This window comes from Ursus americanus, chromosome 31 (assembly GCF_024610735.1).
Source record: "Ursus americanus isolate L20-20 chromosome 31, mUrsAme1.1.p, whole genome shotgun sequence".
NCBI classification, from domain to species: domain Eukaryota; kingdom Metazoa; phylum Chordata; class Mammalia; order Carnivora; family Ursidae; genus Ursus; species Ursus americanus.
This window is the reverse complement of record NC_142157.1, coordinates 5,100,008-5,126,077: the sequence shown is the minus strand read 5'-3', so window position 1 is coordinate 5,126,077 and position 26,070 is coordinate 5,100,008. Positions and strand designations below refer to the sequence as shown.

Below are 26,070 nucleotides of genomic sequence, written 5' to 3'. Positions count from 1 at the left end.
AAACTTAAAAAAGGATTTTTTTGGGGGGGGGCGATGTATGCAGGATTGGAGTCAAATAGCTGAATACTTATAAAAAGCAAAACGAAACAACAAACTCAATTATTATCAAAATGGTTTGGAGACATCTTTGGGTTGTCTCCCAGTTTTTGCTTGGGGCAGAATTACAGTCCTATGAATTTCTGATTGAGCTGAGTGATGTTTGGACTAGTTTTCGTAAAGTTAAAGGACTGATCACTGCACCTAGTAATGTGTATTTATTTATTTTATTGGTCTCACAGTATATTCGTTAGTCCTAATTTATCCTTAAGCTGTGTGGCTTAATATGGATAGGTAGTTTATGCATCATGCTTGAAACACAGTTTGCGTAATTTCAACTTAAAAAATGTGAAATTGGAAGTATATTCTTATGACAACGTGATTTTTCTTTTTTTAACCCCCAAATCTTCTCACAGTTGATGTAATTGAACTAAGATGAAAAAATTTCTTGTGTGAATGAATTGACACCACTCTGTCATAAGTCATTCTTGACAGCTTTGGATGGAGAATTCCCTCTAGTGTGGAAAGCCAAATTTAAACTCTGCTAAAGGAAAGAATTTTCTCATTGTTTGGCCTCTTTTAATTTCTTGTAAATAGTAATGTCATCTCTGCAGGACAGCAACTTTATTAAATGAGTACCATATATTAAAGGGACTAATATAACATCTGGCTTATAGTAGACACGTAGTAAATTAGGGTTCCAATGATATTTCTAGTATAGTTATATTAGACTTCCATTATCTTAATTTCTTTAGACGTTTTTGAACTACAGTTATACTTTAAATTCATGCATTTAAAGGCATCTAGAAGGATATTGAGGTCTGGTCTGTCTTGATCACGGGTATAGTCCAAGCAGCTGAAGGAAATGTGTAGCATATAGTAGAGATTTAATAAGTATTGTATTTTAAAGGAATGAATGAATGACTGAGTTTATTATAGAAAGCCATTACCCAGTCTTATACAATGCTGATAGGCAAAAACATTTGGAAATAATTTCTCCACGTTCACTAATATTGGAAAGAGCTTTATGTTTTATATAATGAATTAAAAGAATACAGACAAAAGGAAAATTCATGTTTCTTAGAGACAAGCTGCATACTATTATTGACTATAGTAAGGAAGTGGGGGGGGGTAATCATAACCAGGTATTTGGCACTAAGTCTTAGAAGGATTTTGCCAGAGAAAAATACAATAGTATTGTGTGTTATTTCATTTGAAAGAAATCTCAGTTTTGGTCATCAGGTTAGCTTTGAGAAAACATTTGGAAGACTACCAACTCTTGTTTTGGAAGTTCAGGATAGTTCAGGAGACTCTAGGGCAGGTTAAAAAGATTTCCTTTCTTTTCCTTTTTTTTTTTTAATAATATTTTTTATTATATTATGTTAGTCACCATACAGTACATCCCTAGTTTTTGATGTAAAATTCCATGATTCATTAGTTGCGTATAACACCCAGTGCACCATGCAATATGTGCCCTCCTTACTACCCATCACCAGCCTATCCCATTCCCCCACCCCCCTCCCCTCTGAAGCCCTCAGTTTGTTTCCCAGGGTTAAAAAGATTTCTAATCTAGGTTCATAGTGTCTTCTTATCCCAGAACTCAATTCATATGATGATGCTAGTTTAAACCCAGAAATGCTAATTCACAGTTTAAACAATATTCTCTCTGTCTCCCAAAATTCAATACGTAATACTTCTAGGATTTACCTGTCTGTGGTTCTCAACATTGGTTTCATTTACACCAGAAATCTAGGACTGGGACTTGGCATTAATATGTTTAAAATTCTCCAGGTAATTCGAAGATGGAGGTAGTGCTGAGAATCCCTGGCTGGGTAAGTCTGTTACTCAGGGACATTTTCCATAGAAATTCATTCAGTATCAGAAGCTGGGAGAACAGAACAAACTTGTTTAACTTAAATAGCATATAGAAATAGGTAGAGATTTTAACTTTTGAGTTATATTGATAGATGATTAGTAAACGTTTAAAAACTATAGCTGAAGCATACTTGAGTATATCACAAAAGCCGAAGTGCTCAAGTACCGTCTTTATCCTTAGAGACGTCTCAGACAAGTAGAATTGAAAGGTTCAGAGAAGTTCATGGGGCTTCTGTGATAGGTCAGTTTCTTAAAATCACAGAGACATGAGGTTTGAATCCCTGTTTTCCCTGCCCAAAACACACAATGGGTAGCATTTGTCCTGTAGTGTTTCAGTGACTGAGGGGAGTTAGGCTTCCATGACACCTACCAGCAACTTGCCCTGCCTTTGTACTCTGTGTACCTTAGTGTTAGCTTATTCATGTTTTTGGAAGTGTATATTAGACTCATCAGCTCCCTAGGTATTATTTCTCATAAAATTATTCAGAGATTGAGAATTAACAAGACTTAATGACAATGATAGTAATACTTGCAACACTTAGGTATTGTTTACTCTGTGCCAAATGCTGCTCTGACAGATTGATAACTATTTACTCATTTAGTATTCACAATAACCCTATGGATAACATTATCCTTACTTTAACACAAAAAAATGAGGCAGAGAAGAAAAATGACTTGCCTAAAGTCACACACCCAGTAATTGACACATGGAAACTTCCCATTGTTGCTTGACTAGCCATCACACATTTACTAGTCCTTGGGTGGTTTTCTGAGATAGGGTGTCTGTCTTTACAGTCATAGTCACAATTTCTCTGAGAAGAAACATCGTGTATCTTTAATAGACTGGCCTTACCTGATTAGATTATTTCTGTGGGAGGAGAGAAAGAGAATTTAAGATTTGATGAGACCAAGTAAATCAGGATAGAATGCCTGTAACATCTGTACAAAAGTGTCACTTAGGGTTTTGCCTTAAAATAATTGCTAGCAGTTTCATCCTTTGTAGCTCAGCTGTCTTCTTTGACAACCCAATTTTTCCATCATGCTGTATCCAATCTGCTAGGAAAGAATGGCTCTCAACCTTCAAAATATATCCAGAATCCAGCCACTTCTCAAAACGTCTCCTGCTGCTTGTCTCAGCTAAGCCACCTAACTGATACCCCTGCTTCCACCCTTGCCCGCTATAGTCTGTTCTCGAACAAACATAGCAGCCATGGTGAGATCCTTTTAAAAACTTTAACATGTGACTCCTCTGTTCAAAAATTGCAGTGATTCCTTATTTCATATCAAGTAAAAGCTTTACAGTGGACTTTTACCGTGGATGGAGTTGTTACATGGACTTCAAGGCCGTGTGTGATCTGATTGCCTTCCTCACTCAACTCGCCAGCTCACTCTAGCCACACTGGCCTCCTTCAGTGCTGTTCTTTGAATATACCTGACATGCTCTCACCCCAGGGCCTTTGCTCTGTCTGGAATGGTTTTCTCTGTGTTTCCTCTTGGCTAACTCTCTCAACTGCCTTCTTTTTAGTGAGGCCTTCCTGATAGCTCCCTTTAACATCTCTCCTGTTGCCCCATCAGCAATCCTAGTATACATTCTCTGAATTATTGTTTCTTCTATTTCGCCTCTAGCATATAAGTATATACATATATAATAATAATAATAATTTTTACCTACTAGTGCATAAATTTTAGTAGAACATTTTCGTTTTGTTTGGGGATGTAACCTAAGTGCCTTTTACCCTGAAGACACTCTATATTTGTTTGAACGAATGGGTGAAGCTAGCAACTTACAGACGTTGGAGGCAGAGTACATCATGTGTATTTATTGCATGAGAAGAACAGGACGGAAGTAGAGAAAGACCAAGACTTGTAATAATGAAAGTAGAGTGGATATGAAACTTTTCGGTTTTGTTTGTGTTTTAACCTGAGAGTAGCAGGTAGGGTGAAATCCTGAAAATGAAACTTAAGAAAGGTTTTAAAGCATAACAAAAGAAAAAAACCCTAAACCAAGATAAATCATGGCTAATTGTAGTTTGTTTAACAATGTGGTATATTTAGTCTTTTTCCTCATCTCTTAAGATGAATGGCTTTAGCTGCGGCCTTATATCCTTAAAGATCTAAGTGAGGCCAAAATGCTTAATAAACCAAAAAGTACTACGTGAGCGTATGCAGTTATGAACTTAGCCATTCCTGGTGATTTTCTTTATTAAATGTGAAGTGTTCTAGGATATACAGCAAATGGTGCTTGAACTTCCCATAGTCAGAGAAGCTGGAAGCCTAAGGGGCTCATCCTAGGTCTGGGAAGGATAACTGGAAAAAGTACATTCACTGTTACAAGGGTGGGGAGGCAAAGGAGCAATTTATAATCTAAGCACCTGTTACGGTAGTAGCTTAAATTACTGCTCTTGGTTTCTTTGGATATCTGCAACCTCATCTCTTTGGATTTCTTCTTCTTGTGTCTCAGACCCACTTATCATTTCTAGCCTGATGGACAAAACCCATACCTGTGGACTTTTATTCCAGACTAAGATTTATTAGCTGCACTGCCTGAAAGATTTCTGAAGACACCCTGACCAAGCATGGACTGATGCATATTAGGCAGTATGGAGAGGTGCACTTTAAAGGTTTGTGGAGAGGGCCATTCTCCAAAGCACCGATGAAGATTCCACGACCTTTACTTATTTATTTTCCTTTCTATTTTAGAATCATGGAGTCATTTGCTCCCCATCTTCATTTTACAGATAAGGAAACTGAATCTTGGAGAGGTGCAGTCTCTTGCCCATGTCATGCTGATCATGGACAAGGGCAGTAGACTTTACTCGGTGTTAACTTTGGGCCAAGTGCTGTGCTAATTACTTGACTTGTATTATCTTTTTAAATATATCATTCTTTGTATTTTACAGGAGAAGAAATTGAGACTGAAAGGTTAAGAAATTTGCTCAAGGTTTCATAGCTGGTTAGTGTCAGAGTTGGGATTCAATCTGCTATCACTTGCTAGAGCTCCACATCTCAACTACCCTGTGTTAGGGAGTAACCTGGTCTAGAAACTGACCCCCACCCTTATGCCTGGCCCATGCCCGCTTTGTTTTAAGACATTCGTTCATTGTCTGTATGCTTTGAGCTGGCAATACTTTGTGATTGGATTTTTACTTTTCTGCCTACTTTTTGAGAGGAGTGAAGATTAAATAATTTTATAGAATGGTAGATTTTCTCACTCTTTTCTACAAAGCTGATTATCTTTTTCATCTTAAGGAGATGAATTACTTTCACATTTCTGGCTGGATGAAGCTAACACAAAGATTAAATTCATTCCTATCTAGGAAACGGTAGAACCAAAAGGAAAAAAAATAACAAGATGCAAGACATGTGAGTGGCTTTGAAATTCCGTTTTAGTCACACAGGGTCAGAGATTTAGCTCCAAGCATGTCATATTGGGCTTACTTGAAGGAGGCAGCATTTGGTATTTTTTACAGGAGTGCTATTGACCATATCATGCCTGTCATACTTCAAAGTATGAATCCTTTCATGAATCAACAAAGAGGCAGCTGGGGTGAGTCCATAGCAGTTGATATCATGCATTCAGTACCATTTTCAGCTTGTACCTGCGAGGTACAAGGAGAGGAGGGAGAGAGTTCATTTTCCCTGCCACATTTTGCCTCAGCTTGAAACATTGAGTAGTTCGTTTCTGGGAATCTTGGTCAAGACACTGTTTCTTTTCTGTGCTCTGAGACTCAACATTGTTCTGTCCTACCTTTCCTGAAGAATGAGGCAGGGCTCAAGAAGGTAAATCCAGGACAGGCTGTTCTTGGGGGTTTGCACTAGGATGTGGCTCTGGCTCTGTGAGGTGTGGTGGACGGCAAAGAGCAGGAGCCCGGTAATCAGGAGACCCATGTTCCAGATATGGCTCTGCCTTTACTGTGGGACCTCCATCTTGCTGGGCCTCACTTTCCTCTCTGCTTCAAAAGAATGTACTTAAAGGTACTGCCTAGCTTTATGCCTTGAGGTACCTAAAATGAGAATCAAAATGAGGCTAAAATGCTTCCAGAAAGTACTTGATGAATATGTTATTATGGACATAGTACTTATGTTGATTTTCTTACATTAAATATTAGGTGTGTTCCAAGATCTACAACAAACTGCGTTTGAACTTTCCATAACCAGAGAAGCTAGAAGCCTGAGGGGCTCATCGTAACAAAGACATCACTGCAGTCAGTGTTCTTAAGGTGGTGCCAGAAGGATAACTGGAATTTTAGAACTGGGTAGGATGAGGTTATACAGAGCCGTATGACCTTTGAATGGGAAGCTTGCTGGCTGTAGAACCTGGCACAGGAATCCTACTCTGTCTAACTTGTGTTGGTCTTACGGGTTGCATCTCTCCAGAGTCACACTGTGATGTGTGCCGCAAGCAGCAGTACTCCTGGAGATAATAGAGCCCACCTAGGCAGTCTGCTGACTGTGTCATGGGAAAGACATACCCAGGAATGTTAATATGGACCCTTAGATGGTGGCTGAAGCCAGGGTTTTTTTTTTTGTTTTTTAAATCAGAGGTTTTAAGGCATATATATGCATAAATTTATTATATTAAAATACTTCTTTAAGTAAAGGGGAATTGATGGGCTGAAAAATGAGCTCAAGCAGCCCCAGACAAGTTATTGGGGGCTGTTTGTGGCCATTTCTTTCCAGAAAGTCTAGCTAGATCCACAATTGCAGAGAGCTCAGAAGATATCTAACTCACTTTTCCGTTCCCTTCCTTGGCCGTTCATGCTGTTTGTAGCTGTTTCCTATGGCTCTCTTCTTTGACTTCTTCTAGGGCCTCTTTTTGCTGTCTGCCTCTTGAAGGAAAGAGGTGTTTCAAAGCTCCAGTTGAGTGTTGTCATCTGACAACACACAAATTGACAGATACCTCAAGTCAGCAAGATTTTGCCTGGAAAGTCTTGGTGAATCTGAGAAAAGAGATCATCTCGGGTTGGCTAGCTACAAACCACTACACTTGGGGCATCTCTATTGCCTTGCCAGGAAGGTTGCTTTTAAATACTGGATTGGAAAACCTTGAAATCATTTTTCTTCATCTTTGTCAGAATATTGACATTATATACATTAGTTTTGACTTTGTAAAGAAACTTTTGTTTTTGATTTGTTTTTTAGTATGGTTGAAAAATTGAACTGAAAGGCAGTTCTAAAAAAGGAGTTCTAAAATGTTTGGGTGATGGTAACAGTTCTGGGGTAAGTGTGTGGTTTCCCATGGTTATATGACTTCCATAAAAAATTATTGTAACCTGGTTTCATTACTCTGTAGCCACATTACCTAGTACACGTAATTTTAATCCCTGGGTCATTATTTTCTGATCTTTACTCCCTACTTGGGATGTATAGTGGGGCTTCATTGGGTATGATAGTCATGAGTGCCATGCTCAGCGGAGATGTACTAGCATCTGTAGACCTGTCAGCTGGCTTTTGGCACTGAAAAAAGTACAGCTGGAGTACACTGAAGATAATTGTTAGCAAATGCAATTGCATCCTTGATAGTTTCTTTGTGAGCCTTGCAGAAATCTTAGTTGGATGGTGAAATGCAAGTCACTTCTATTTTGGACACCTCTGATTATAGACCTCCTGGCTTTAAGGAGGAAGAATAGGAAATACCCAACACGGGAGTTCATATGTAATATAGCTGAGTGTTGCAAAACCATGAATGTAGTGTTTAAAGCATTTTAAAGACAAATTTTTTCCTGTTGATGGTTACTTCTATTCTTGGTGGGCAAAAAGGGAAGAGAGAAGTTATTAAATGTATTTTGATTATATTTGGTAAACTCCTTGTCTTACTGCAAATTTACCATAAATCAGGAATTAGTACATGGATGGATGGGTTAAGACATCTGTTCTTTGCCTTTCAAGAAAAGGTTTCACTCTGAATTTAGTATTCTGTCCATTAATGAATCTATATTCTTTTAGGATATTAATTGATTATAGCTATTCTATTAAGTGTAATCATAATTATCCTTTAAACTATCTCTGGTTTTTAGGTATGGATCCAGACTTTGTATAGTTGCTTCAGAGTCTAGGTTTTAGGGCTTCTATGTACCCTGTCAGAGTCCAGGTTGAGAAACAAAGTCATGATGCTGTGTTTAATTCAGTTTCAAAAATTTCAGACTCACAAATTCATCACGGATTTCTTCATTTACAGTGAGGATTACTTTTGAAAGTTTATATGGGTAATTTTATTTTCCCACAGCCTCCAGCTGTGTGTAAGCAATGGGCTGTTATTTTAATGTGTAGTTTTACTTGAAAAGCATGGGTAAACAGGGTTTATATAGCATTAGAGATTGCCTTCTGTCTCTTGAAAGCTAAAGTTGGTGTTACTGAAGATATACAAATTGTTTATTCCTTTAATTTTAGCATATCTTTTCTATAAAATAAATCTAATGTCTGATTTTTCCGTTTCTTATATTTTGTAGGAAGTGCAGAGGGAAGTCTGGCAAAGCCGGAATTCAAAATTGTGACTTGAAGTATTAACCACTCGGGTAAATTTAAGGGGTAGGGAACATATTCTTGCTTTGCAAACCGTTTGCTTGTGTGGAAGATGTTTTTTTCTGACAGGCCATGTATCTTAAGCACTGTGCAAGCTCTGTGAGCACACGTGGCTGTTTGTGGAGCTCTCTACTGCAGTAGGAGGGTTACTTGGTAACTCAAGTTATGAAGCTGTGGGCAGCGTCTGGGTGTTGGCAGTGAGGTATATGAAGCAGGAGGTGAGGAGGAGCTGTGGCAGCACTGTTCAGGTGGGACAGGTCAGGAGGACCCAAGTGCCAGACAGCACAGCATGCATTGCAGCAGCCCAACAAGGCCCTGAGTGGTAAGAAATAGGCCTCAGAAGGGGATTGGTTGCTTTGTATTGGGTGATGTTTGGGTGCCTCTGCATCCTTGAGAACGATTGGTATGGATAGCAAGCATGGCAGTGACTTCCAGAGTTGATGGAGAGGTTGTGCTGGGAGAGGCCCTGTGGAATTCTGACATGAAACCAGGAGACTGGCTCTCCAGGCAATATTTTCTTCTCCCATTTAACTAGAAAATATTCTGCGAGGAACATTTGTTGGGGTTTTTGGAAATGAAATTTATTCTTGTGCCTGGGTAAGGACTAGAAGGAAAGAATGAAGGGGATTGTGGGAAGGAGTGTTTGGCCGAAGTGAAAGTTTGAGAGCAAAGGGCTCATGTCGGTAGGTGAGTGTGGACATTAGCCTGCTAGACGGCAGCCAGCTACCTCTGCTTAGGCATGGCTTTGTGTGGCCTCGTCCTTGCCCCCCAGTCTCCTGTGTCCTCACACCAGATCTGTGTATTCCCTTTGGGCATGGAAGGTTGAGAGTTGATAGTTAAAGGGCTCAAATGAGTGCTTTCTGTATCTGGCTTTGAATAACATGGTTTGAAATGTGACGTCAAACCACGATATTGATGTCCAGTCAAGAAGGACAGTCTGTAAATTGCCTGTATGGTTTTTAGTTTTTTATTCCTCAAAATAATGTTCATAGATGGGTTTTTGTCTTGTTTAGCCATTTTCACATATGAAAGTATATTCACTGAGCCTAGCTTCTTGGCCTAAAATTCAGGAACGCTTTCAGTAAAGCAGGAGTTCTTACGCTACACCAGGGTTTCTCAGCCTTGGCATTGTTGATATTTTGGGCGGGATGACTCTTTGTTGGTGGTGGGGGCTGGGTGGGGGCTGCCTTGTCCGTTGTAGATGTTTAGCAGCATCCCTGCCTCTGCCCAGTAGATACTGGTAGTGTCCTCCCACCCCCAGTCATGACACCAAAAATGTCTCCCGACATTGCCAAATATAATTTCCCCAAGGGGGCAACTCTCCTTCTACTTCTATTGAGAGCCATTGAGCTACAGGCTCAAAAAGAAACACTAGAGCAACTTCCTAATGGTTCTGCTATCTCAGTCACTTCGACACATTCAAGGCCTGGGGATGGAACTTCATAGACTCCGGGCTGCACAGCTCCAGGGGGTGCCATTAACTTCAGACTTGATGTGAATGATGCCCTGCCCCTCCTCCACCAGTTTTGCAAAGGGATGCGTTGTTCATTTGAACTCATTAGAACTAGCATCATGGTCTAAGGTGGTGCTCCTAATGGTATCATTGACAGGAAAGTTATTGCTTGCAATTCTGACAATGGGTGGTGGGATAGCTGTCTGTGTGTATCAGGAAGGTGTATAATCTTTACTTAAATTCAAAAATCACTTAATTTTCTTCCATAGCTTCTCCTTTCTTGTTTTTTTCTCTTTCTTTTCTTTCTTTCTTTCTTTCTTTCTTTCTTTCTTTCTTTCTTTCTTTCTTTCTTTCTTTCCTTCCTTCCTTCCTTCCTTCCTTCCTTCCTTCCTTCCTTCCTTCCTTCCTTTTTGGTAAAATATACTGAAAGGTATGGTAAGTTTTTCTTCTTTTAGCCAGCAGTTTTACTTTTATTTTTTACTCAATTTTAAAAATCAGCTAGTTCTGTGTGTGGGTTTTTCATATTTTATAGTACTGACAGTGGACTCTCCTTTTGAGAGTCTGTTTTGATGAGGAATATAAAAATGGAATGCTTGTTAGAATCTGTAATTCTCTGATCTGACTGTGTTTTCTGCAGTAGCTTTGGCTTGGTTTGACAGGTGTTCAGTGCAATTTAGTATTTTTGTGGACCTTTTGAAATCTCATCAACCACAGCTTGATGACCTGGCCTCCTGAGGCAGGAGTGAACAGAATGGATGTTTGATTCAGCTGTCTGAGATTCAAGAACATCTTAGTAGAAACCTTTGGGGGAAAAAAACCGCTTGGTTACATCTGTGTTGCACTGTTATACTCTTAAGGAAAAAATATTTAGGGAGGTACCTATTTAAATTATTTGATTTCAAGAGTCAGTTTCTTTACCTGAGGACACTTCTGCTGGAATAAGGAAATGGTGGTGTTGGTTTCTTGAAATAGAGGTTAAAAATTCAAGTCTTGATTTGTAGCTTGTCTAGGTGAAGAATGCTCCAAAAAACATGGTGATGTTGTATTCCTGGCAAACATTTCCTCTAAAAATATTTGAACCAAAAATATCAGTCCCTTAGTGTAAAGATACAAGTGGAAGTGATTTTACAAAAATTTTTAAAAAAGATTTTATTTATTCATTTGAGAGAGAGAATGCAGAAGGTTGTGGCGGGGAGGAGAGGGGAGGAAGAAGCAGACTTCCTGTTGAGCGGGGAGCCTGACACGGGGCTCCATTCCAGGACCTCTGGATCATGACCTGAGTTGAAGGCTGATGCTTAACCAACAGAGCCATCCAGGTGCCCTGGAAGTGATTCTTGAAGATATGTTCCAAAAGCCTGAGTTTTGAAAATGTATAGTCGACCCCTTCTATGCCCATATAGCACATATTATTTGTTAGAAAATGTTATCATTATAAAAGTACAGCTATTCATTAGAGAGGTGGTTTTCAGTATGCTTATTACAGAACACAGAGAGGAAGTAGGTTGCTGGAGCCATGACTCGGAGATTGAAAAGGCTCCTGGAAGAAATATGGGAAAACCAAGTCATCAGTGCTGTGACTGTTTCTGGGGCTGTCAGTGTCTGCAGAACCACTTAGTAGCATTTGGAGTCATCAGGAGGAGCCACTCTTTGTTCATGTGGCCCATCTGGAAGGGACATGGAAGATAAACTCATCAGATCAAGTCAAGTCATGCAGAAACAGCTAGACCTTGGTTATTTTCTCCCTCTTCTTTTTGCATTCTCCAAAGTGACATTAAGTATTGTTTTGTTTGTTTGTTTGTTTTTTAAAGATTTTATTTATTTGAGAAAGAGCAGGCGAGTACAGAGGGAGAGGGAGAGGGAGAAGAGGACTCCCCACTAAGCAGAGAACCTCATGCGAGGCTCAATCCCAGGACCCTGAGATCATGACCTGAGTCAAAGGCAGACAGTTAACCAACTGGGCCACCCAGGAACCCCCAATAAGTATTGTTTTAAGGGTGAATATAAAGTTTAAACAACCCCAGTATATGCCTGTTTGCATGAAATAAGTTCTCTCAGGGAAGGTCTGGCCTTAACCAAGTTAAATGTATTAAGTTCCTTGAGTTGGTTTTCAAATGCAAATGATATACAAAGCCTGTTTGCAAAAATGAAACTATGACAAAACATATTTTGTACTACTTACATAAGGGTTCTTAACAGTTTGTGGGGACCAGGGAAATAATTCTAAAACAGAAAATTATGATTATAGAATATTTAAGATGTTTTCATTGTAAGCGTACAAAAGCATTGGAACAAAATGAACAAAAGTGCTTCTTATTAGGTGCCCTTACAGGACCTCTTTTGGTGAACAGGTAACTAGCTCATTATTAGGGTATTGTATACAAGGGGTGTTTACAATGAATGGAAATAGCATTCTCTTAGTAAATGCTGCTCTTGAGTATCTTTAGCCTCACAGTCTATGGAGCCATTTCTTGTCGCACAGCTTGGTGGTTCAGTTTGTCCAGCCGGTGATGGGAGTGATCACTGAGATCTAAGTTAGCTGTGTTGTTTGTTTCTGACTGTGTAAATAATTCATCTATTTTCAGGTATTATTATAGGATGCTTGGTATATGATGTTTTGGCCTTCATTTCACTTTTTTTTATTCCACTGAGGTTTATCTAGAATACATGTCTCTTGTTATTGTTTTTTATTTGAAAATAACTGTGAATACTGATGGTGGGATCGGTGTGTGAGATGGCTGAAAACTGATCACAAAATTATTATTATTATTATTATTATTATTATTATTATTATTATTACTATTTTCCCAGAGTTCAAAAGTGGTGACAGGTTTTCAGTTGGGAATTGTCGCTATAGATGAAGAGACTGTGTTAAGCAGAATGCAAATACTGTAAGGAGCTAGGCAAGCAGAGAAGTTAGGGAGTTCTTTTCTTTTTAAACTAACATTTTAGCAAGTGGTAAATCCCCTATGTGGAAGTGATTCTAGAATGTGTTCTCTTCAACCACAGAGAAGAAGTTGGAGAGAAAATGGAATTCAATAGGCAAATGTTGGCTGAGAGATGCTTATTCTCCAACACTTTAGGGGGGAATTTGGTGCCTGCAATGACGAGGCTCAGAGTCACGACTACTGTAGTCAGTCCGTAGATATGCTGGCCTTGAGGAGGGGGCAGTTTCCTTTTTTTTAAAGATTGTATTTATTTATTTGAGAGACAGAGAGAGAGAGCGTGAGCGGAGAGAGGGAGAAGCAGACTCCCCGCTAACCAGGGAACCTGATATGGTGCTCGACCTCAGGACCCTGAGATCAGACCTGAGCTGAAGGCAGATGCTTAACGGACTGAGCCACCCGGGTGCCCCAGGAGGGGGCATTTTTAAGAAGTGTGAGAACCCCCCCACCCCCGTCCAGGGGTTTAAGGTTCAGTTTTTCAGTAGGTCAACAAACATTAGTTCTCCCAAGTACTATGTTCCGTGTTTCCAGCTGGGTGCTGGGAATGCAAGATCAATATAACTTGGACCTTGCCCTTAAGGTCCTAATGATCTATTAAGGGACACAGATATGCAAATGGATGATTGCAGTATACAGAGGTAGAAGGGAGGCCAGAGTGATTACCTCTCCCCTGGTTAATGAGGGGATGTGGTCAGGGAAGGCTTTGTCAAGACAATCCTATGGCAAGGGCAAGAGGGTGGGAGTGGGGAAGAGGCAGGAAGTGTGCTACAGGCAGAAGGAAACTCTGTTTCTGAAAGATCCAGGGTGGATTGGCACATAGGTTCATTTGAAGTCAGTAAGTAATGTGGAACTTGTTGGTGGCTTAATCTCCAAACATCTTATTTAATGAATTAATGCTCATTAGGAGGACATTTGTTCTAAAAGATTTCATAATGGATGGATGTGCATTGGAGACCAGCTTTGTGTATTTTGCATACATTCTGGATTTTGTAAAATGATTACTCAAAGTTGTAACGTGGAAGATAGAATAGACCTGTGGAAGCAATATGCTGTTTTTGTCGAGTATGAGAAAATAGCCTTCATAGAATCCTAGAACATTCATACTATCAAGTACCGAAGAGATCCTTACTTTACGGATAGGGCAACTGTGCTGAGATGGATTTATCCTCAGCATCACACAACTAGTTTACAGTGGTTTGTGGTCTAAGAGCCAAGTCTCCTGATGGGAGTGGGGGGAAGGTCAGAGCCTTTTCACTCAGCACAACAATTCTCACAAGGTTAAATATTCCCAAGAAGAAAATTAATCTTGACCCATCTTAATTTTTTTTACATGACATTAATCTGAGTGAGAATTATGTCTTAGAGAATTGTATTAGTTATTGAGCTTTGTAACAAATTATCCCTAAATGTAGTAGCTTAGAACAACAGTATTATCTCCCAGTTTCTGTGGGTCAGCACTTCAGGCAAAGCTTAGCTGGGAGCCTTGGCTCAGAGGTCTCTTATGAGATTGCAGTCGAGCTGTCTGCTGGGACTATAGTCCTCTCAAGGCGCAACTTGGAGACATTCTGCTTCCAAACTCATGAATTCCAAATTCATGGCATCAGGTGCTCGTTGGTTGTCAGCTGTAGCCATCAGTTCCTTGCTATATTGGCCTTTCCTTAAGCTGACAACATGGTAGCTGCCTCCCACCAGAGCAAGTGATCTGAAAAGAGAGCGTGAGAGACCTACAAACTTATAATCTAAATTTGGGAGTAACATTCCATCATTGCTGTCTGTTAGAATCAAATCCCTAAAATCCAACCTGCATTCAAGGGGATGGTATTATACAAGAGCGTGAATACCTAGAGATACTTTAGGGGCTGCACTGGAGGCTGCTTACCACATGCATTAATTAAGATTCTTTTGGTTGTAATAGAAGTCCACTAAAACTGATTTGGGTGGGGAGTGGGGGAGGGAAGAATTATTGGAAGTATATGAGGATATTTTATGGAAGGCAATATAACTGAGTCTTGTAAGGACTTGGAATTGGGAGTTGGATAGCGTGTAGAAACTGAGGCAGCTATTTTTTTAAGTATTTTACTTTTAAATTCTCTTGTCAGTTTTAGTTGATCTCATCTTTCTCTATGTCTCATATTTATTTTTCCATAAATCTTTATTATAAAATAGTTTTTTTCCCCCTCTATGGTAGCAAATGGCTACCCCAATGTCTTCAATTGTAGGTCTGCAAAAGACTGACTAGAATCTCTGCTCCAGTTCCCCAGGAGAAAGGATTGAGTTCACTTAGATAAGTTAATAGGATGGCGCCCCCTGTGAAAGGTATCCAGTCATCTATGGCATGGTGAAGGTCAAGGCTGAGGGTATGGACAGGAAGCCTTTACCGTTGTCTGTTTCGGGGAATGAATACAAGAAGTGAGGTTGGAGGGGGTCGTGAATGGTTGGAGAAGGCCCAGAGAAGGGCAGTTAGAAGTAATTTTCTTATATATTTGTTTTTAAAATCCGTGCTTTGGTTTTCCTGAGGCACTGACAATATACTCCCAAAATAGTAGCCCTAAAATGAATTAATTTGGGTAAAACTCAGGTTGGGGATAAATTAGCACCCATTTTGCAAAGACAAACCTTAGCAGAAAAGCATGATTGTTTATATTAAGAAATTAACAAAAATGTCTTTGAGACTGTTGTTAACTTAAAGCTAGAATATCAGTAAGTTTTGGATAAAATTACAAATAAAATTTAAATAAAATTACAATTTATTTCTCTCTCTCCCTCAACTTGCCCCTCATAAATTCCAGGTTTATCCACTTTTTACAAAACATTCTTATGCTGTGAACATCTGTCAGTTTTCTTATCTTAGTTTTTTTTTTTTAAGCATTTTATGTAACTTAAAACAAAATTAGCATTTCTGTTCTGTTCTAAAACTGCCCGTTTAGTGTCTTCACATACACTTGCTTTTGGCTCTAATTGATTTAAATAAATTATAAAGAGGCAAAGAAGGTTTTTATTGACATTTTTGCTGTTTACTTCCATAGCATTTTATTTTATTTTATTTTTTTAAAGATCTTATTTATTTATTTGACAGAGAGAGAGACAGCGAGAGAGGGAACACAAGCAGGGGGAGTGGGAGAGGGAGAAGCAGGCATCCCGCTGAGCAGGGAGCCTGATGAGGGGCTCCATCCCAGGACCCTGGGATCATGACCTGAGCTGAAGGCCGACACTTAACGACTGAGCCACCCAGGCGCCCCTACTTCCATAGCATTTTAAAATAATGCACACTTTGACATAGCTATAAAAATTTTTGTATTATGAAGATAGAAACTGAAAGCCTTTTCTGTAGTGTTTTTCTTTTTGCTTTGTAGACTACTCAGGTAATTAGTTCTGAGTTTTATCTTTAGAGTGTGATTTGAGCAGTCCAATAGTAGCAGCAATTAAAGCAGATTAAGTATGTGATAAATGCTTAACTTTATACATGGTAAGACATTGTTTTGTTGGTTAAAAGTTGAGACTGGCAGAGTAGTCTCTGGGGATTGCTGTGTGGTAGATACCTCTCTTAACAGCTGTTGGTAGTCTGAGTGGGGAAGCTGGTGGTGTAGACGGATGGGGGAAGCAAGGCAAGTGGCGTTGGGGCAGGGTGGATGTGGAGTCTAGAAGAGTGATTCTAATTATGGCAAGGTCCACTTACTTGGTTTCAGTAAGGTTTGCTGGGTGGTGCTGCTTTGGAAAAATCGACTCCCATTATTTAACCTAATGTATTACTCACATAATACTCCATTATTGTGGATTTAGATTTGGTAATAGTGCTGCTATTTCCTGTTAGAATCTGGTAGAGAATAAAGGCTCTGTATTGTAGTTGCAGAGATCTCTGGGAAGATGGAACAAATTTCCCTAGCTTCTTATTATTAATCGCTTCTTATGATTTACTCTCTTCAGGCTGTTCTTTCTTATAATCCTCTCTCTCTCCCCTGAACAAATGTGGAGTTGACCATCTCACTGCCCCACTTAAAACCCTACTTGACTCCTGTTGTGGTTAGAGTGAACACAAACTCCTCCCCGAGGCTCACAGTCATTAGTGTGTGTCCCTGCCTGCCACACAAACCTCCCTTCTCATATAGCGATGTCAGGGACTTCCTGGATGTTTGTCAGACCACTAGGCTTCTCCTTGTCTGGCATCTGTGCACTTGTAATGGCTTCTGCTTTGCAAGATCTTCCCAAAGATGATTACCTGGTTGACTCCTGGGCATCTCACTTCACTTTGTTTGCCTGTTTGTTGTATGTCTCCCCCTCCCCACCAGTATAAACTCCATGAGAATAGGGACTATGTCTCTCTTGCCCGTCATGATATTCCCATTACCTGGAGCAGTCCTTGGCACATAGTAGGTGCTCAGCAAATATTTGAACAAATAGAGATACTGCATTCATTCAACATCTAACACACCTTTCTTTGTGTTTTACAATCTTGGCATTTTTAAAGGGCACAGGCCAGTTATTTTGTAAAATATCACTCAACTTGGGTTTGTCTGATGTTTTCTCTTGATTAGATTTAGGTCATGTGTACATTTTTGGCAGGAGTACTGCAGAAGTGATGCATCATATCAAGAGGTATGTGCTATCTGTCTCAGCATTGGTGATGTTAACTTTATTGCTTGGTTAAGGGGTGGTACATTCAGGTTTCTTCAGTGTAATATAGCTTTAATTAATAATAATAAGTAATTTGTGGGGAGATTGAGACTAAGTAAGTATTGTATTTCTCACCAAACTTTCACTCATTAGTTGTAATGTCCATTAATAATTTTATAGGTCCTCCTCCATTTTTTGGTAGGCACTGTAAGGAAGAGCTCTTCCTTCTCCCCATTTGTATAATTATCAGTACGGAGTCATGGATTCTTATTTTATTTGGTGAGTTGTAATCTCTTCTTATTTTTTGTTGCTTAAATTGTCCCAGATTTCATTGGTGGGAGCCTCTTCAAACTGGTTCCTTTCCAAGCTGTGTTCTTTAGATATGTCCTTGTCACTCCTGAGCACTTCCTTAGTTTCTGGCAGGATATTTGCTTTGTAGAAATAATTTTTCTCTTGGTTTGGAAAAAAGGTTTCTTCCCCCTTAAAAAATATGGATGTAATGTTTTCCTTTACAGAACATCACAGTAACATCAGTAGCAAATCATGATGCCTGAAAAGTCTCTCTCTTTTCTTAAATTGTCATGATTTTGCTTGTTGTTTCTATGAAGTCAAAGAGCAGCACCTTATCTGCTTGTGGCTCAGGGACAAAATAACATTGTGTGAGATGGTCAGCAACACCTGTAGTACTGCCAGTGCGTAGAGCTATCTACCTGGAGCTGATAAAATTATATAGGTAAGTACCAGAGAACATGTCTCTGCTTTTAAGGTTGGGTTTAGTGGAGGAAGACAAGACTATACTGCACATAAGAACGAGTGAAATTGAAAAGGTGAATTTTGGAAACTAACTGTCTGTATTATCCTGCTCACACGTAAAGATTACCATGTGGTTTGTAGCAGTCGTCTCAAGAACTTGGTGTCATTTGTGACTACTTCTTGTTGAGCTCACACACACAAGGCAAGGCGAAGTCCTGACCAATTTGATCAATAAAGATACAACAAACCACTTTTAGATTTAGGTGGCTGATTACCTGCACACACAGAAAAGAGGAATAAACCAAAGGTGTCAGCTTCCTGTAATCTTTTTCCAACACACCAAACAGGGTGACACTGAAGTAAGAGAGGCCAGTGACTGCCTGTGTCATGGGATACACTGCTGCCACAAAGCCAAGTCTAGATTACAGTTAAGTGGTTTGTATTTTGGAACTATTTGGTTGCGGGGTGGACGAGTGTGTAGAGGGCCCTATACTTCACCAGAACCCAGGACGCAGTGAGAACTTGTCTCATGACAGCCACCAGAGAGGCAAAGAGGCTAATGGAAGGTGGCCTCTGCTGTGGTCTGAATGTTGGCCCTCCCACCCCATTCATGTGTTGCAATCCTCATGCACAGTGTGATAGTACTGGAAAGTAGGGCCTTTGGGGGGAGCTTAAGTTATAAGGATGGTGCCCTCAGGAATGGGATTAGTACCTTATAAAAGAAACTTCAAAGAGATCCCTAGACCCTGTACCATGTGAGGACACAGTGAGAAGCCTGCAACCCAGAAGAGGGCCCTCACCCAGTCATGCTGGCACCTTGATCATGGACTTCGAGCCTCCAGAACTGTGAGACATACATTCCTGTTGTTTATAAGCTGCCCAGCCTGTGCTATCTTGTTATAGCACCCCAGATGGACTAAGACACTCTCTTAGTGGCTCCTTAGACCCCCCCCCTTCTTCTACAAGAAGATCATGAGATATTCCTCCAAGTCATATCAGCTGTGGTTCAGACCTTGCCTACATGGCCTGTTTGGTTAAATGCATGGTGTCTGGGGCACCATGGCGGACCCATTCTTCTGCACCTCTTTCACTTCATGGTATAATTGATACCTCCATACAAAATAGTTATATCGCCTCTGATTGTCATTCACCAAGCTGATGTCTTCCATTGTCCTGTCCCACTTGTGTACAGGTCTGTTCTGTAATTAGCTGTTGTGTGAATGTGAATGAGGTTGTTCTCAGGGCCTTTTTTCTGTCTACCCTACTCTTTATATCCAATCTAAATTCATAGATGCTGTTTGTTTGAGAATCCTAGATTAGGCTATCCTTGATATTTCCAGAGCCACTGGACTTCTGCAAACATTGTCTCATTGTAAACAAGTGTGTGTGCGTGTGTGTGTGTGTGTATGTGTGTGTGTGTTTAATTGTGGCAAAATTATAGGTAACATAAAACTTACCATTTTTAAGTGTACAGTTCAGAACCATTTAGATACATTCACATTGTTGTATAGCCATCAGCACCATACTTCCCCAGAACTTTTTCATTTTCCTAAACTGAAACTCTGTACTTATTAAATAATAACTCCCCATCTCCTCCTTCTCAGCCCCTGGCAACTACCTTTCTGCTTGCTGTCTCTCCAACTGACTACTCCAGGTACCTCATATATGTACCCCATGTACAATATTTGTCTTTTGTGACTGGATTATTTCATTTAGCATAATGTCTTCAAGGTTCATCCATGGCGTAGCATCTATGTGAATTTCATTCCTTTTTAAGGCCGAACAATATTCCATTATATGGATATATCACATTTTGTTTATCCACTCATCTGTTGATGGATGTTTGGGCTGCTGTTTTGACTATTGTGAATAATGCTTCTGCAGACATGGGTGTATAAACATCTGCTTGAGTCTTTGCTTTTAAGTCTTTGGGGAATATATCCAGAAATGGAGTTGCTGTAAGGATCTGTGTTTTGAAACTTAATTTTTGGTGAATTTGTGTTGTTAGTTAATCTTAAATGTGATATGAATCAGATTGATCCAGAAGCTGGATTGCTATGTCATATTTACCTTTATGAGACCAAAATGGATGATTTCTTATTTATTTATTTATTTATTTATTTATTTATTTATTTATTTATTTATTTTTTAAAAAAAGATTTTATTTATTTATTTGACAGAGACAGCCAGCGAGAGAGGGAACACAAGCAGGGGGAGTGGGAGAGGAAGAAGCAGTCTCCCAGTGGAGGAGCCCAATGTGGGGCTTGGTCCCAGACCGCCGGGATCACGCCCTGAGCTGAAGGCAGACGCTTAATGACTGAGCCACCCAGCTGCCCCTGATTTTGTTTGTTTGTTTTTTTTTTTAAAGATTTTATTTATTTATTGGACAGAGAGAGACAGCCAGCGAGAGAGGGAACACAAGCAGGGGGAGTGGGAGAGGAAGAAGCAGGCTCATAGCGGAAGAGCCTGACGTGGGGCTCGATCCCGTAACGCCAGGATCACGCCCTGAGCCGAAGGCAGACGCTTAACCTCTGTGCCACCCAGGCGCCCCCCCTGATTTTGTTTTTAAAGACAATATTTGTTATTTCCTTGATTATAGAAGCAATATATTCACTGTAGAAAATTTAGAGAAGTCTATAGAAAAATATTATCTGTAATCCCACCATGCAGAGTAATGCTTGTTTTAAGTATTTTACACTATTATTTTATATTAATATGAACAAAAATACCCTAATATGTTTATATACATGTATCTTTTAAAAAATAAAAAAATACAGGTCTGTGGCTCAGAAGGCAAGTTTATGTGGTGAGAGATTACCAAAATGCAGGTATTTATTCATCTATTTATTCAGTGGTTTGTATTCTCTCAAATACACGTATTTTGTATACACAGACGTATATTTCTTTCAAATTGGGGTCATGCTGTTACTGTAATTTCTTAATGCTAATAATAATTCTGATAATTCTAAATAATCTAACATATTACTATAGGTTGTACTTTTTTTTTTTTAATTTTATTTATTTATTTGAGAGAGAGGGAGAGGGAAGGGGAGAGTATGAGCAGGGGAGGGGCAGAGGGAGAGGGAGAAGCAGACTGACTCCCCGTTGAACAGGGAGCCTGACACAGGTCTCCATCACAGTACCTGAGCCAGAGGCAGACACTTAACTGAGCCACCCAGGTACCCCAGGTATATCAATTCTGTATTTAATCATGACAGTAGTAATTATGGTAGCATTGAATTCTTAGATTTTGTCCTTTAGGTTTTTCTTTCTTTTTAAAAACTCTTACAAATAATAATATATTTTATTCTCATGTCTTTGGAAGTATTTGCTTAGGAGACATTTCTAAAAGTTCTTTGCATCAACAAGGAATAAAACTTGACACATAGTAGGCAGGAATTAAAAAAACTGCATGTTATTTTTCAGGTATATGTGGGTGATTTATAGTATAGGTTTGAGAATTGTCAGTTTGCTCACTGAAATCTTCATTAATTCATTAAAAAATAATATTGAACATCTACTGAGGACCACAATATTATATTAAGTACATTAAGTATTACAAAGATACATGAGACATGGCGTGTGATTTCTAGGTCACTAAATTCGAATAGGTCGTGAAATTCTAATAGTGAAAGATGAGAAGTATGCACACTGTCTTTTAAGGCACTGTGTCATAAGTACCATGTTAGTTGTTACAAAAGTAGATGCTAAAATCAGACCAAAAAGAATGTACTGTAAGATGTCAGAGGTGGAAGACATAATTTTTGCCTCATGTCATTTGAGATGGCTTTATGGAATAATGAGTTGGGCTGGGTCTTTTGGGTGGGTGGTTCTTGTGAATAGAAGAATATAAGACATTTCAGGTAGAAGGGGGATGACAATAGGAAAGACCTAGAGGTGGGAAACTACAGAGTTTGTTTGAGTCGTGGTGAATGGAGTCAGTTTATTCTCAGAAGAGAGGTAGAATAGTCTGGACAAGTCTGGGTCTGTTGCAGCCTAATGAGTTCATGTAGGGTCCTGAGTGCCAAGTTAGGGAGTGTCAGGTTTTTTGGGTGGTAGGCTCACTTGCTCAAAGTGGCCCTACGAAGTTTAATATGTTGGAGATAGGAGAACTTGATGGGAATGGGAAAAGATCGGAACCAGTGAGATCAGTTGCCTTGGTTCACTGAGAAGTCTGAGTGTGGGATAGTTGGAATGGAAAGGAGGTTATGCATAGAAGCTGTCCTGCTGCTGCCTTTCTCCCCTCTCCCCACTCTGACACTGCAAATGTGCTGAGTCAGAGCAAAGGCTTTTCCAAAAGTCTTTGTATTCCCCACCCACCTGACACTGAGTAGTTATGAAATCATTGTGGAAAGAAATGAGTGAGGCAGCAATATAATTTTGTGCCTAAAGGTATAAGAGACAGGGAGGATTCAGAGTTGACCCTGAATCTTTGGAGACTGGATGAAAGCTGTTTTAGTGAAGGGTGGTTGGAGAATAAGGAGGAAGAAATTGACTTTGAGAAGGGAGAGGGTAAAATTTTTGAGTTTAGGCAGGTTTATACAGTCTTTCAGTGGTGATAGTTTTTCCAAAATTCATTTTATAGATTCCTGTTAAGAATATAATTTTCAAATTCAAGTAATGTGGAAAGATCTGAATGTTCCCATCCCCAGATTGGTGTCAAAGAAATGATGGAAGGATCCAAATTTATATGATGTGTGTTTATGAGATGTGTGTTACAGCACTCTTGGTGTTTTGGGATCCCTTGATCTCTTATCTGATTTCTGGTCTTTTGACCCTTTCACCCATAATTCCCCATCCTTTTGAACAAGAAAGCAGACATATAGGCATGAAATTGAAGTATTCATATTTAACAGTTTTTTTTTAAATTTCTGTCTTGAGGTTATTCAAACTAGCATTGTTCTACCTCAACGCCAGTAACAGAAAGCTGACTAAATTTTGCATCCTGTTTGCCCCTTGTGTAATTAGCTATACCAAAAGGTTGCTTTCTGACCACCAGACGTAGGTTTTTAAATTGGTTAAAAATAATGTTATGCATTTAACTAATTTAAAAATATGTTGTGGTGGGAGAGTCAGATCATTAGGATAATCTTTGAATTCATGTTCACAGTAGTGTAAAGTATTAAAGGTGACATTTCTAAAAAGTTTTGAATTCTTACATGAAAGTCAGCTTTAGTATGAACATTACCTACATTAGTATGCTTATTAGGCAATTCATCTCTGAATTTTGATTTTGTACCTCATTTTTTCTAGCTACTGTTTTCGTCTTTTTCCAAAAATATGTGTTCTTTATACATTAGCCTATTAACTCTGTCTTGTAATTGTTACAGTTTAAAAAAACTTCTTTGGGGCACCTGGGTGGCTCAGTCTCTTAAGCCTCTGCCAAGCTCAGGTCATGATCTCGGGGTCCTGGGATGCAGCCACGCGTCTGGTTCCCTGTTCAGCAGGGAGTCTGCTTCTCTCTCTCTCTCTGCCCCTCCCCTCTGCTCCTGCGCACGCTCTCTTTCTCTCTCTCTCTCAAATAAATAAATAAAATCTTAAAAAAACAAAACAAAACCATCTTCTTTTACAAATTGAGGTCTTTACCAAAGCAAAGGCTGTGTAAATGCGGGTAATGGTTCTAAGTGACAATTGAGCCCTTGTTGAAATGTCGAAAAAAAATTTTTTTTTTTAATTTTAGAGAAAGAAATACCATGCACAGGGACAGTGAGGGGAAGAGGGAGAGGGAGAGGGAGAGAGAGAATCTCCAGGAGGCTCCATGTCTAGCGCAGAGCCCTATACAGAGCTCAGTCTCACCACCCTGAGTTCATAATCTGAGCCGAAATCAAGAGTTAGATGCTTAGCTGACTGAGCCACTCAGGAACCCCAAACTGTGGAAATTTTTTGTTGTGAGTTCTCCTAGTGCTGATGTAAGTCCCAAGTACACAGCGTATATGCTTGTGAGACTAGCCAGTTGGGATATGTTTAATAGTCAGCTTAAATGTATTTTGCATCATGTTGAAATTTGGACATTAATGCTTTGGAAGGTGGAAAATTCCAAATACAGATGAAAGATTTTTATCACTGGGCTTCATACTTAAGAGTCAGTTCTGTCTCAAACTTACCTGGTAATGTTTATTGAGCTGGTGAGGTTTATGGAGTAAGGTTTAGGGTTTATGGTTATCTTTACTGGAAGACATTGATTATTTTCTCTGGAGGGTATTTGAAATTGAAGAGTAACAAATTCGACACTCAGCTAGAAAAGTAAAAATATATATTTACACATATATGTTTAACTGTCCTCATGGTATAAAGACTTGGATAGGATGAGTGGTTGACTGTTTTACCACAGTGTTAATATCTTAAGGTCAAAAGAAACCCTAGCTTTATTTCTTCTTTGCTTAACAAATAAGGAGACATTTCTGTGCTTCCCACTACCAGTTGAGTATAAACTCCTCAAATTTAAAGCCACAGAAGAATAAATAACCAGAGCTAAAATGGTCTCTGATTTGTATGCTGTTACTGTCAGGATTACCTGCCACTGGGTTACCTATTGCAAATTGAGATGTTTTTGGTTAACTTCCCTGGGTTGTGAGTTGTCAGTTCTCTTTTGCCCCCAATAATCTTTGTATGTTAGAAATTTCCAGTTAAGTGTAATATTAGATAAAAAGAAAATAATTATTAATCTAAATAAAATCTTTATTAGTATTAATATTAGTAGAAAATTATATTCTGCCTGTATAAGGTATTAACCTTAGGAGAAGCTGAGTGAAAAGTATAATATGGGAACTCTGAAATTTTTAGAACTCTTCTGTAATTTGCAAATTCACTTAAAATAAGTTAAAAATTGGTTAGACTGATTTATCAGCTACAGAATTATTAGTGTCTCACAAAACCAGATAGAAGACATTTGTTTGTTGTACGGAATGGGAAGAGATTCTCATCTCTTTAGATAATTCATGTTCATTGACCTGAAAAATTAAGAGTTGTTGTATCTCAGGAGGATGAAGATGCTGTGTTAGAGTTAGAGTTAACATGAGGATGCTGTGTTAGATGCATCCTTGTTCTTTCTCATTTTCCGTGTCTGTATGTGTAGATACATGCAGAGATATTAATTTGTGTACATACGTGCACTGAGTGCATCTCAGCGAGGTCACTGGCTTTCTAAAAATAATCTCCTTTTAGCTTGTTACACATACGTTTTCTTGATGGGATGGCAGTTATGATTTGCTTTTTGAGAATAAATTATATTCTTTTATTTTGCAAAAAGCAGCATGTGATTTGGGCCTTCATGTACAAGTTGAGTGATCAAATGCTTGAATACTGATTTGGATCTAAATTTAAGAGATGAGGGGTTTTTGTTTGTTTTTGAAATGAACTGGATTCAGTCCCAAGAACAGTGCAGAAGTCTTTTCGTGCAGTGGACATATCATTGGACTAAGGTTAACCTTTGTAGGTTTCAGCTTCAGAGGATCTCACTCAGATGCATACTTTATGTTTATTAAAAGTCATTGGTGACATCTCTATTAACAGATGAGAGTTTGCGGTTTTACAGCAGTTGCTCTATAGGCCAGGCTATGGCTTCGTGTGGACACTAACCTGGAAGCTTGGGCTGCATGCACTTCCATTCTTTATTAGTTAAGCCCCGTTTTATCTTCTTTGAGCCTATTCTTTTCCTTTTGTTCTGGGGCAGTGCCCTCCAGTAGAGTTTCTGTGATGATGGACGTATTCCATGTCTGTGCTAACATGGTAGCCACTGGCCACATGTGGCTATTGAGCACTTGAAATGTGGGTAATGTGACCGAGGAACTGAATTTTTAATTTTATTTAATTTTAAAGAATCTAAATGTAGATAGCTATATATGGCTCATGGTTGTTGTAGGATAGCACAGGTCTCGA

The 26,070-nt window shown here is 39.2% G+C and overlaps 1 protein-coding gene across 1 annotated transcript in view; it reads left to right on the top strand.

Annotated features, from left to right (window-relative positions):
- The window catches only part of CCNY (cyclin Y), a 214,024-nt gene that overhangs the window by 765 nt on the left and 187,189 nt on the right, over positions 1-26,070 (top strand). The window lies entirely within an intron of this gene.